At 41.0% G+C, this 13,156-nt stretch overlaps 1 protein-coding gene across 3 annotated transcripts in view; it reads right to left on the minus strand.

Moving 5' to 3' along the window:
- ITCH (itchy E3 ubiquitin protein ligase) overlaps positions 1-13,156 on the minus strand; it is a 54,810-nt gene that overhangs the window by 38,041 nt on the left and 3,613 nt on the right. The window contains exon 1 of one of the 3 annotated variants that reach the window (XM_039387150.1): positions 11,832-11,930. The exons of the other annotated variants lie outside the window; for them this stretch is intronic. The gene's annotated coding sequence lies outside the window, so the exon portion shown is untranslated. Of the gene's footprint in view, positions 1-11,831; positions 11,931-13,156 lie in introns of those variants that run through there. 3 annotated transcript variants of the gene reach the window in all.

A 13,156-nucleotide genomic window follows, 5' to 3' on the forward strand; every position in this document is an offset into this window, starting at 1 on the left:
AAAAACAACCACCATTAGCCTTCACTGAAGATTTATGGGGGCTGAACTAAGCCAGATTCTAGAGCAAAGGACTAGCAAAAAACAGCTCTTGACTCCCAAAGGATATAAAATATCTGTCTATGAAGTAGTTTGTTGTCACCAACAGGAAGCCAGAGCAAGATAAACAGCGACAGATCCCATGAGTTCCATCCTCCATGGAGCACACAAGTGACACTGGCTATCCCAGCCAAACACATGGAAATGTCCTGGTGTCTGAGAGCACACGGCTGTGAGAGAGGAGTAAATGAAATGTGTGGGAGAATGAGAGTGAGAGTACAATCTATGTGAGATCTGAAGAGTCAGTACCACAGTCCCTTCCTGTAAAGTCTCACACTGGGTTTTGTTTTACCAGTTCCCTGCGACCTCAACGCTACGTGAATGGTAAAGTGTGACAGCACATGGATATCCTACAAAGGCATCAAAAAAGGGCTGTGTCACCAACAGATTTTAAATTACAGCAGCAAAGACTAAGGAACTAAACACTAACAGCCTCAGACACCTTTTTTAGAAACAATTATTTATGCAACAGTAATCCTGAGTGCTGATTCCTTGTTTTTCCTAAATATTTACCACTTCAAAAAGAGAACTGAACATTAGAATCCAAACTGAACACTTAGAATCCAAAGTTTCTAAGACGGCAGTGCTGAAAAACATTTAACCTGCCTGTCAAAACAAAGACATTGCCCAAGGAAAGGCAGAGTAAGGCTGGAAATGTTGTGGCCAGACACTCAGTGATATTCACACTGTAACTCTTCCCTCGATACCTGGGATCACCAGCGTTCCTTGGTTAGAAAAACTGGTCCATCAACTTCAGAGGAGAGCAAAATGCTTCCAACACTGCCTGCAATCCAAATTAAACTGTCTTCAGGCCTCTCAAACTGAAGACTTATATCAAAATTATAGAGAATTCAGTCATTAGCATTTCTCTGTAGCGAGAAGCCTCCTTGTAAAACCTGCACCTCAGCAGAAAGAGTTCATCTGACTTTTTGGTACACACAGGTAGCATTTGACACTGAAAAAAAGAACTGGGGAAAAGACATGTAAAGAAACAGAACTGCAACACACAAAATTCAAAGAAAAAACCCATGTAATTTGACAGTTTTTCCCTCTTTCAGTGGTACATCAGTAATTCCCAACCAGAGGCTGTTCTTTGGCTAAAACTGTGGCAGGCAGGACAAAAGGGACCAAACAGGCATTGCCACCAACTTAGCTGCCTTTCCACTGAATTTCCTCTCTAACTATGAGGATGTTAACTTCTACTAACTTTTAAGAGGGGAAAAAAAGACAAAAGTGTACACGAACATCATATGCCTTGATTCCAAAAAACCTGGCAAGAGCAGCCACTGCAGAGAGCTGCACAGGATAATTAAAACCATTTGTGAAAACAAAGAGATGGTCTATTTTTGTTTCAGCCATTTCCTTCTCGCGGTACAATCCATTTCAAAGAGGACAACAATTCATATATGCAAACCACTAAGCTAAAACTGGTTCACTGCTGTAATCTTTGAAACAGAGCAATCCTTGAAATGGCTGGTTCTTAAATACCACCATTGGAAAACAAGATCAATTAAACTCGACATGCCTGGTAACCCCCAGGACAGAGAATTAAACCAGTGTTGAGAAGACAAAGGAGAAGACAGTGAAACTGGAATAATTTAACTACCACAACATTAAACAGATCTTTAAATTGCTGGATTTACTGGTATTAACTGGACATTAACTGGATTAACTCCTGCATTTTACAAACCACTGCTTTTAGAAACTCATTTTGGCCTTAAAAATTCCTTAAAAAAAATCTTTTGTAATCATACAGCTTCAACACAACACTGCACTGACTCAGAACCATGTTTCATCTTTTGTGATGAGATTTCAGGAAAATTTCCAGTGGGAGTTCACGACCAGACAAAGTTACAATATGTGGACTGCAAGGGAAGCAGTTGTTTTGCAGGTAGCAAGGTAAGACTTTGCTTTTCATTCAAGAAAACCAGATATGGCTGAAAGTTTCCAGGTGTTATCCCGGGCTGGCAACACACTCACAAGGTAAAAGCTCAGTTACACAGGTCTGTGCTCTTTTATCTAGTTCATGATGAACAAAACTCTTTTCTAGTCCCCCTCCTCTGGGAGCTGACCCTGTAGGTCAAGAGTTCTAACTCACTGCTGGTTGCCTTTTCCTGCTGGAGTAACGGAGCCCTAAGGTGTGAACACCATGGGGAAATACCCTTTTAGCATCTCCAAACACCCAAGTTCCTCTGACCTTACACATTCCTGTCATTAGACTGTTACTATAGACCTCCAACAAAATAAAGGCATCAAGTTCTAGCAATTAGAACTCTCATGTCCTGTAGAAATTAATGCCAGCCCTCCCTCTTGATTCTCCCACTTCCTTGCACTGTGACCCATGTCCCAAATGGACCTTTTGGAAATACAGGTTAAAAAAATAACCTGTGCTATAACTTCAGGGACATCCTTCCTCAGAGAGGGAAAAAGACAGCTTGAAGCAATGTAATGGGCAGGCCTGTAGTGAGAGAGCCCTGACAAGCAAAAAAACCCTTTTATACTACACTTCTAAAAAACCCCAATTGTTTTATTTCCAGGTTTCTACAAAGAAAGCATCTAGAAAGTATAAACAACGTTTTTTTCAGTGGAAACCTTGGAAGACAATTTTCTGCAGGGAAAAGCAGACAGTGTGGCCAGACAGTTGTGAGCAGCCACTGTTCAACTGTGAGCTGACAGGGAGCTGAGCAGGTATCCAAAAGCATTTAATGCTCCTACAGAGCACAAATCCCAGCCTTGAGCACCTCAGTCAAATATTCATGGCGGTGTTGGCAACAGGTTATTTTAGACCTTACCATGACAGCATGCAAAGGAATCTTGAGAACTTTACCCAAAGTCCCTTCCTGCCTGTTGCTATGGGAAAGGGAAGGAAAGAATTTTTCTGGAGGCCTCTGCTTATCACTGCTTCAGCTGTGTGACACAGTAGTGAGGGAGACAGTCACATAAATCCACAAGCTATAAGCTACTTATTCACGTTATTCAATTAATTTTTAATTAGGGCAACAATATAATCTTAATGTGATCACCCAGATCAAAAATATCACGTCAAAAGTTTAAGTTATTTCCCCCCCCTTAAGCAATTTTCGTACTTGTAATCTATTAACTCATGATTGTTGGGAAGAGATAATTTATATTACCCTCCTTTTACTCCTCTTTTTGCAGTTTTAACAATTTTCTTGCAATGCAACGAGTTAGGAGAAATAATCAGGAAATTAACATTTCCATATTTAAAACAAAGATATTCAAGGATCAAAAGTTATTTTACGTAAAACACGTGATAAAAACTTGAAAAGATAAAAATACACCAAAAAAAACCCCAAAATTTTGCCTGTTATGAAATGCCCAGGAAATTAAGGAGACAAAATACACTGAGCAGGCACTGACTTTGAAGTGGTGGTACAAAGCCTTGTGAAAAATTCACCCAGGATGAGAAAAGTGTGTTTGGTTTTACTCTCAGGCATTTCTGCACAGTCTAAACAACTGCCAGGCAGCATTTATCCTTTCATCTCTCAGACCCTTCCCATGTATTTCTGTTCTCCTTATGCTGTGCATTTAAGCAAAACACTGCCTAAAAACAATCTGAAAATAATGTAAGTGAAAATGTGTTACTGAAAGAGCACAGGAGACAAGGGGATCTTAAAACAAGAACACACTTCTAGGAATTGGTTTCCAATTTCCTCTCCCACCCTTTTTTTTTTTAATAGAATCACAGATTTGGGCTGGAAAGGGCCTCTGGAGATCATCCTGTCCAACACCCCCCCAAAACAGGGCTAACATCAACGTCAGTGTCTCTAACTTTCAGTACACTCAATAGGAGCAAAATACAAGTTATAATAAAGGCATCTTACTAGATGCTCATGTTTGCAGATACAATGCCAACAAAGAGAGTGGCTCTGAGGCTTTGCACAAACATATATCCTATTCTCCTAGGGCATAAAGGTGCACAATGCCTTCCATCCTCAGCATGTCTGCCCTTACACATCTCCGGGCCACACTGCTGCTGAAACCTAGCAAAAGAAACAAAACATATTGAACAGGAAAGCTAAAATACAGAGTTACCTAGAGATGCAGTCCTTAGAAATGTCATTCCTCTTCGTACTTGCAATAACGTGGAAAAAGAGTGAGCAAAGAGGTGAACTCCAAAGACAACTTTTTCCAACCTAAGGGACGCCTTCCAATCAAGTTCAATCACCAGCAGCTTCCATTTGATAAGAGATTGTTTACTTCATAAAACCATATATCAAACTACTTTGCTAAAACCACAGGACAAATCTAAAAGTTAAAACAAACAAACCAAACAAGATCTATTTTGTTACATGATTTCATTCACAGAAGTGCAGTAATTTTTTCACTACACATTTGTACATTCATTTCATACAGCTCTCAGCTGAAAGACTGAGAAGAGTTCCCAAGCGAACTCCTTTGGAAGCATTCTCCAGTTGTCTTCCAAAAATAATTCTGGATTTAGTAAATGCAACAGCTATTCCTTTAACACCTTCAGATGTATGTTCCTCTGTGCCTTTTATTAATAACAATCCATATAAATGCTTCCCTTTTTATCAATTTGGGTTTCTTTCTGTTTTGTTTCATTTCTTCTTGAAGACCTTCAGTGCTTCTTCATTTTCAACAATTGTTCATATTATACACATTCACAGAAAATTAAAATAATTCCTTTCTAAAAGTTGCATTTCAAAATAATGCTATTACCCTTTAGCTTGTATCAGCTCATTGCACTGTCTTACGGCTCCTAAGCTTACTGAGGGAATTACTTGCCAAAACAGATCCCTTTTTTCTTACAGACCCATTTTCACCTCTTGTATTGTAATCATCCTAAAAACTCCTTGCCCACACCTTTCAGAAACACTGTAGCAGACCTGGTTTTTGTTACAGCTTCTCTTACAGTGGTAACAGCCTTTTCCCAGTGGTGAGGGTCTCTGAACTCTCCCCATACCTCCCCTGATCGGATTTGCCGGAGCTGTGCCCACATCCACGAGCAGGGAAGGACCAGGAGTGGGGCCAGGCAGACCCAATACCCACAGGGAACACATTTCTGGAGCTCTAGTTTGGAACAGCTCTACTCTGAGTCCTCAGTCCCACACCAGCAGCACCACAGCCTCCAGTTTAGTTTCATCCAAAAGCAGCTCAGCTTCCTTGACCCGAGCTCATTTCACAAGTCCAATCCAAGTGCGGTCTGTGAGAACAATCAGTGGACTCGCACTCCTTGTATGAATTACAACAATTAAAACACTAATGAAGATGCATTCCCTGTTTCCCTTGCCCTAGTCCTCTCTGCACTCTGGCCCTGTGGAATAACCTCTCCATCCACTGATTGGAGTTCTCTCTTGTGCATTACTGCTCTTCTCCTCCTTTCATTCCCCCAGTGTGGACAGGAGTATTTTCACATGTGACTCAGTCACTTCAAGGCTTGCACATTTCACTTCATTTCACAGTTCCAGAGGAGATTTTTTCTCAGCATATTTTCCTTTATAAAATTCTACAAAGGAAACCCCCAAATTTCCCACTCTCCATCACTGGGACAGACCTGCTTTGTCCCTTCTTCTGCACAAAATCAAGGTTAGAAAATTGTTTCTACAAAACTACTAGAAAGACATGACCACAGCAGTTAAAACTAAGGGAAAAATCACAGTCTTTTTAGTCAAATAGATGAAGATTGCATTTAAAGCATATATTTAACTTGAATGATGAGTGCTGTAGGTAAAAAAAAAAGTCTGTCAAAGCACAAAGTATTTGTGTCATCAACCAGGGTAACAGACTGTTTCTGAGGCCTAAGTGATGAGCTGGACCACAGAACTACCTGTTTCATGTGGGAGGAAATGCAGTAACTGAGTACTGTATGTAAGCATAAATATTTCTTTTAACAAGGAGGATAAATTTCCAGCAGTATTCAGCATCCACAGAGGTGCTGAACAACTGAAACAAACTTGCTTTTCATTCTATGCTCTAGAGAAAATCATTCATCAAAACTAATCTTTCTAATGAATCTCTGAAGTCACGTTTGGGCTCAGTGAAGCCCACACTGTGCCACAATAAAGCAAAAAGGTCCCTCAACTCCTGTGAGTGAATTTCCACACTCCTGGTATTGCAGTTTAACTTCTCCATTTATGACCTGGACAATGGGACCAAGCTCACTCTCAGCAAATATGCTGATGGAACAAAAATTCCATGAAGTTCTGCACCTGGGGAGGAATAAACCCATACACTAGTAAAGGCTGGGGGCAGCTGGACAGAAAAACAACTCTGCAGAAAACACTGGTGCTGTTGAACACCAACCAGCAATGCTTCCTCACAGCAAAAAAAGGGGTCACCAGCAGCCTGGGCTGCATTAGGAAAAGTATCACTGGCAGAATAAGAAAGGTCATCCTTCCTTTCAACTCTAATTCTGGGCTCCCCACATCAAGAGTGGCACAGATGTGCTGGTGTGACACCAGCCAGGGGACACAGAGATGACAAAGTGATTGCAACACGACATATGGGCACAGGTTGAGAGAGCCAGGATTGTAAAGCTGGAAAAGAGAAATGCTCAGGAGGATCTTATCAGCGTGTATAAATACCTGAAGGGTTAAAAAGCTGGCTGTCCCCAGCAGTGCTCAGGGATGGGACAATAGGCAGTGGGCACAAATTAAAACACAGGAAATTCAATGTAAAAATGGGATGGAGTTATTTATTTTACTGAGGTGACTGAACAGTGGGGAAATTGCCAAGAGAGGTTAAGTTGCCATCCTCAGACATTCCAAACCCGACTGAACACGTTACTGACCACTCTGACTGGCCTTGCTTTAAGCACATGGGTTTGGACCAGACCATGTCCAGAAGTCTCCTCTAACCTCAAGTATTCTGTGCTTCTTTGAGTCCCCTAAAACTACCTCAATAATTCCAGTTGTTCCTGTCCTGTTCTTCCTGCTTGTTCTCTTTATGTCTGTCTCGCTGCAGATTCCTCCTCCTCTAAAGAGACACCTATCAAGAGAGTTAGAGAGGTTATTCTTTTTTTTCAAACTGAGGTTCTCCTTCAGTGCCCAGTTTATGTTTTACTAGTTTGAATAGTACAGACTGCATCAGTCAGCACTACACCTTCTTCAGGTTCAGCAATCTTCATCTTCAGTGTCCCTCTAATTTCTACAGCTTTTCCCAAGTCCTACACTGAAATTCATGCACAAACCTACACCAGGTATTTTTTCCCAGTTTTAAAACCTACTTCCATTTCCCTCATTGCTGCTCTCTATTATAAAGAACAAAGCAACACAGCTTGAGCCAATCTTCTACACCATGTGCAGGACTGTATGGACCCAAGTGTTACCTGCTCCAACTACTGACAGTCAGGTAACATGAGACTGAAGAACATGCAGAAATCAAGGCCAGGTCCCAACAGAAAAATGCTACTGGACACTTCACATGCACACTGCTTTCTTGGCTGATTTTCATTTTCTTCTGCCCTGATAAGAAACCTCATAAAACATTCACATATCACTGCCTTGGAACCTGTGGTATCCTGTCATTATTTACACAACATCAGAGATGGGGAAGTCATTGAATATCATGGTTAATAGTCTGTTTATTTGAAAAGACATCTTAACTTGTTGATACTTCTACATATTTCCTTCATTTTAACTCATATGGTAAAAACTCACCCAAGCAAATCTGTTATAACATTTATCCATATGTTGCTCTGCATCTCTCCCATGATTCTTTAAAGCTCCTGTCCCAATCTCTGCAGCACTTTCAATCAAACTAATTACTCTATTTTACATTAAAAATATCCCATGTGTGACAAATTTAGGCTGGAGTGTCACTTAAAGGATGTTGATTCTCTAACAGTTTCTAAAAGCTTCTCCTAGGTGTCTATATAAATGAATCCAAACTTCAGTGGGAATGCAGTGGAGTTTCACTTCTGATACTAAAACCAAACAAAAATGATGCTGCCAAAAATCCCAGGGATGTATATACAGGTAACTTAATTTTGGAGGCATAAAACAGCTGCATTCCAAGTGGATAATTTCCCACCAACGTTACCACATCAACCTTATGATTTTCACATATCCACTAACTTCCCCTCGTTCCCAGTTCCCACATTTCCCTCTCCTATCTCACTAGTACAGACATACCCACACAGCACCACAGTTCAGATTATGCTTTATGATATTTTCCAATTAAAAGGCGGAAATCATTAACCTTCGTGAGCAAATTTCAGAAACTGCAGAACTTAATTTGATGCTCACGGGAAGAGAGATAAAAGACTGACATCAGTAGATATGTTGGAGAACCACTTGAGCTTTAACTAATTTGGCTGGTTATTTTGTGACTTGGAATCAGAGGGAAACCAATGGTTTTTGTATCACAGCTATTTTTAAAGGCATTTCAAAGGCGTTATTTTCAAAGTGTCAATAAGAAACAATTTTTCTGCTACAAAATCACTCAGTAAAACAAAATACAAGGCCACCACCTTCTGTTTCACCACCCACCTTGCAGCTTTGGAATAAGCCTCTTCAGCAGCAGCTAACACATTCAGTTATTAACAGAGGACACCATCCACACAGGATTTCATCATCTCTGGCCATTAGTTTTCCTCCTTGTTTACAGCTCAGTGCCTGCTTCCACATATTTCCCCATTCCTTTCTCAGAGCTACATTTCATTATCAATGGTTTGTACACACACTTAAACAAACCTGCAGAAAGGCTTTAACTCTGGGGAATGAAAAAACCCAGGAAGCTTCACCATTAAATTACAGCATTACCTGGGGTCATTGCAACTTCACCTGCCCTTACAGCTGTTTTAAATAAGGTTTTTACAAGCAGCCTTTGGTAAGATCTGTTGCCTACTAAAAGACTGGAAACCCTGATCCCGTAACCTGGAAGCCTCTAATGCAGCAGATACAATTTCCACAAGCATAATTCCAGTGTCTGCATGAACCTAAACATGATCCTTCAGGATGTGCTGTGCAGGACTGTCCAGAACACAGTGCACCTGGTTTTAAGTGTCCAGGAGCACTGACGAAGGTTCAAGGAGTACAAGGTACCTCCCTCTGTGGGTGCAGCAATGAAGAGAGCCTCAAACACAGCTCCACTGCTCCCAAGAGCACAGATAAAAATGCCCATGGAGCTTTCAGGAGAAACACACTGCCTACAAAACCTTGCTGAACAGATTGTCACTGTAGGTACCTGAGCAATAAATGAAATCAAAACAAAGTGCACAGCTCTGCAATCCAACCTGGGAGGCTCATCAAAGAAGTGATGAATCATTCCCTGCTACCAGGGACAACTGTAACGTGCTGATGATCTGAAATCTCTCGAAAAAGAAAGCTCTTGGTCACCTGCTGCCTGTTTGTGCTTTAGCAAAGTCGATGGTGTGAGGCAGTTCCTGCTGATTAACTCTGACACAGCTGTAAGAGCAAGCACTGAAATTCTCACAGGTGACTTGGTACCGAGGTATAACTACACATATATTGCCCCATGAGAAAAATAAGCTGCTTCTCTGAATATTCTTAAGCATCACAATCAAATAAAGTAGAACTGGAAATCTAGTATTTGCAATAAAATAAAGTAATATTCCTGTGTGTGAAAACCAACGTCAGCCAAAAATAAAGGTTGCATCTTTCCAACCTAAATTATTTATTACTACAGCAGAGCACGCAAATCCAAAAGATGTAATGGAAATTAGAATTTCTGGGGGAAAAAAAGTATTGAGACTATTTAAGTCAACCCTGAGGTATCTGAAACTCTGCTACAGGTCACTGTCTTTTCCAAAACTGCAAACTGCTGCAAGCAAAATCTTGAGTTCCAGAGGAATCATCTTCATGTTTTCTCATTGCAATGGAAGTCCATTACTTGCTTCCCAAGAATCTTTTGCAAGTGACCAGATGGTCAGGAGGGGACAACACAACCATCCCAACCCTGCACAATCTGACTGCCTGCTATGTTCCAGCTCATGCCTCTCTGAAAAATAAAAGAGAAACAACAGGGAAAAGGTGGCTTAGAACTGTACCACTATTTCAATATTCTCAACATTTCCCCTAATCTTGGTTTTTGTGGGGCTGCCCTAAAATTCCTTTGCCCTTTAGCAGCAGGTAAAGTAGACTTTGGAAATTCTGGGTTACCCATTGTTTCCAATTATAGTAATAAATGAAATCCTTGAATGACAGTCTTTACATCCTAGACCTTCTGTATGAAGAACTGACAGTTGCACATTAAAAAAAAAAGAACAGGACCATCTGCTAACAACAAACATGAATTACATCCTTCAGTTCCAAGGGGCTCTCCATACTGCCAACTGGAAGACCACAGGACTGTGAAGAAGTTTAGAACTGGCTCCTAAACTAAAACTAAACCAAAAAAGTGAGCCAGAGGCAACTGCACAAGTGTCAGCAGTGCAGCTGCTGAGCCCTCAGGGGAGTGCAGCCCGGGAGTTCCCCTCCAGCAGCTCCACAGTGCCACAGGGACAGCCCACCTTGCCCTTCACACGGTCTCACAGTCCTTCCCTGTCTTTGTGCCAGTTCCAGTGCTAAACTGACAGTCACTGAGCTGCCTAAACCCAGTAAATCTTCAGGAAAAAAGCCTTGAGAACTGCAAAAAAATTTTTTTTACATAAAATAGGCATATTTTGCATGTCCTGGCAAAGCACACTATGCAGGGGGAGTAATTCAGTGTGAACATCCCACACAGTACAGCCCCCCCATCACAGCTTCCCTGTCCAGGCACCACGAAGCAAACCAAAAAGGAACCCTGGAATAAAGGTACAGGTCCACAGGGTTATAATGCTGTGCAGTGACCTTCCTAAACAGCAAAATATCCTTGAGTCTAAACCCGGTGAGGAGTTCTGACAATTGCTCTTCTAAATTTTGTTCCGCCACTTTATCCAGTTTGTGATACATTAGAACCTTACTGTGTTTGATTAGAAGTCAAGAAGGCAGAAATGCAAAATACAAAGTAGAAAGTTTACTATTTTAAAAAACAGGAAGTGAAATTGCAGAAAGCAAAGGAATCCCAGCTGTGACATAGGCTTTCTCTCAGAATAGATCCCATTCCTATCATTAATGTCTTTGAAGTCCCTCCTCTCTCACCTCCGGTATCACCCACCCTTAACTGGGAATTCCATTTTGCTGGTGTTTCCTCCACTCAAAGGTAGAGTTCACTGGGCAGCTTCCCAGCTTCAAAGTGAACAGGCATTAGTCTGACAGCATTTTCACCTCTAATATCCCCCTCAGGACAGTATTATTTTGTTCACATCCCAGATGAAAACAAGACTTTGCTTAAATGTTATTTTTTACTTTAATAACTCAAACCTCACTAAGAGTACTTACTACCATAAGTCTTGTAATTCTGATAGTGGAAAGGAAAGGAACAAACTCATGATATGCCACACCTCACAGGGCTATGTTTAAAACCTTTAAACCATGGAGAATATAAAATAAATAAACCACCAGCAATGTCAACAGGTCTCCACACAGAGCAAATCCACCTGGCCAAACTAGATTTCAGAACAGGGGTTAAATACCCTGATCCAATGGGTGCACAGAAGAACAATGAGAACACTGCTGCCTTGCCATAGCTTACTCATTGACCTGAACTAGATCTGGTTCAGGCAAATGTTTAATAAATGCAGCATTGCTCTAGAAATTGGTCACTTTAATATACAGCAAATGCCATGCTTGCAAAAGGCAAAAAGGATTCTGTTATCTTAGTGACAAACTCAATTTGACATGCACAAAAGGGAACATGCCAATTACCTGCAGAAGTACTGCCCCTGGATTCTAACTCCTCCTCTGTGTCCTTAGGTGATGAACACTTAAATGGAATTAGAAATGTTACACGTGGCCAGTATTCACCTGAAAAGGCAGGTGACAGCTATTTAGTCTGGATAGATAGGTTTAGTTTGGAAACTTTTTCAACATAGAGTGAGGTGGTCAGAGTGCTTTACTAAACCTTCAACACTTCCCTCCTCTTTCCTGTAAGCATCATACACATTATTCCCCTTCAAACAGCTGGAATAAGAAGCTGCTTTCAAGACTTCATTATTGATGACAACATGTGCACTGGGTCAATCACAGACATTTAAGAACCAAAGCAGCTTTGTGATCTTTGAACTGGTATCTTTAATGTCCCTTCCAACCCAAACCACTCTGGGATCCTGAGACGAAAAGCAAGTCAGTGTCACTCTGATGCTTTTTCATTTTCTAAGCTCACATATTTTCTTTTCTCTCAGTTTATAAACCTGCACATGCAGGGTTGCCCAGGAGGTCTCGAATGGAGAGGAAAGGCTGTTCAGGTAAAAGCTGGTGAAAATATGCCACACTTTCCCAGAGGATAGCAAGCCTGGTTAAAGATTAGGCCAAACACATTATCATCGTGTGAACATGTTGATATATTGCCCAGCACATCCGTTATCTAGTCCCTGAAGTCACATACTTCCAGCAGTAGGAAATAAACACACACATAAACACACAAGGTATATGCACTTAGAGAGGCAAGTCCTACCAAGAAAAATTAATCCAAATGATCCAATAATCAGTTAATTCAGGCTCTGACAAGCCAAAGCAAATAAACTTTAAAGATGAGGAATCCTTATACAGAAAATCTCACTCCATCAAAAGAGCAGCAGCTCATGGCACTGGAAGAACAAAAAATCAAGGTGTCAGAAAAGAACAAATGGAGTATTCAGAGCAACAGGTCTTAATCCATTCAAGTGTTTATGAAACCAGCAGGAGAGAAATAACAATTTGGATATCTGAGCACTCTAAGAGTTAAGCAAGAGCAATGCTTATTAACACATAATTAAAAGACAGCTAGCACTGGGGACTGGAACAGGCACGAAGGATGGATGCTGACCAAAAGCATGTTAAAAATTAACACAAATCCACTCTTCTGTGTCTCAGTCCATCTCTTCAGCTTGCTCAGCAACAACCCTTCCTTTGCTTTTCCCATCGTACAGGACATGCAAAGCTAACTAGGGCAGTAAGTTATCAATGACTTGCCCAGGCAAAAGTTCCACCCCAATCACATGAAACTCAGAGAATCAAAGAGCCTGTTTTGTTTTTCAGTAAAGGAACATGTT

Source organism: Pipra filicauda, unplaced genomic scaffold (assembly GCF_003945595.2).
Source record: "Pipra filicauda isolate LSUMZ 115617 unplaced genomic scaffold, ASM394559v2 scaffold534_size341627_pilon, whole genome shotgun sequence".
Classification (NCBI taxonomy): domain Eukaryota; kingdom Metazoa; phylum Chordata; class Aves; order Passeriformes; family Pipridae; genus Pipra; species Pipra filicauda.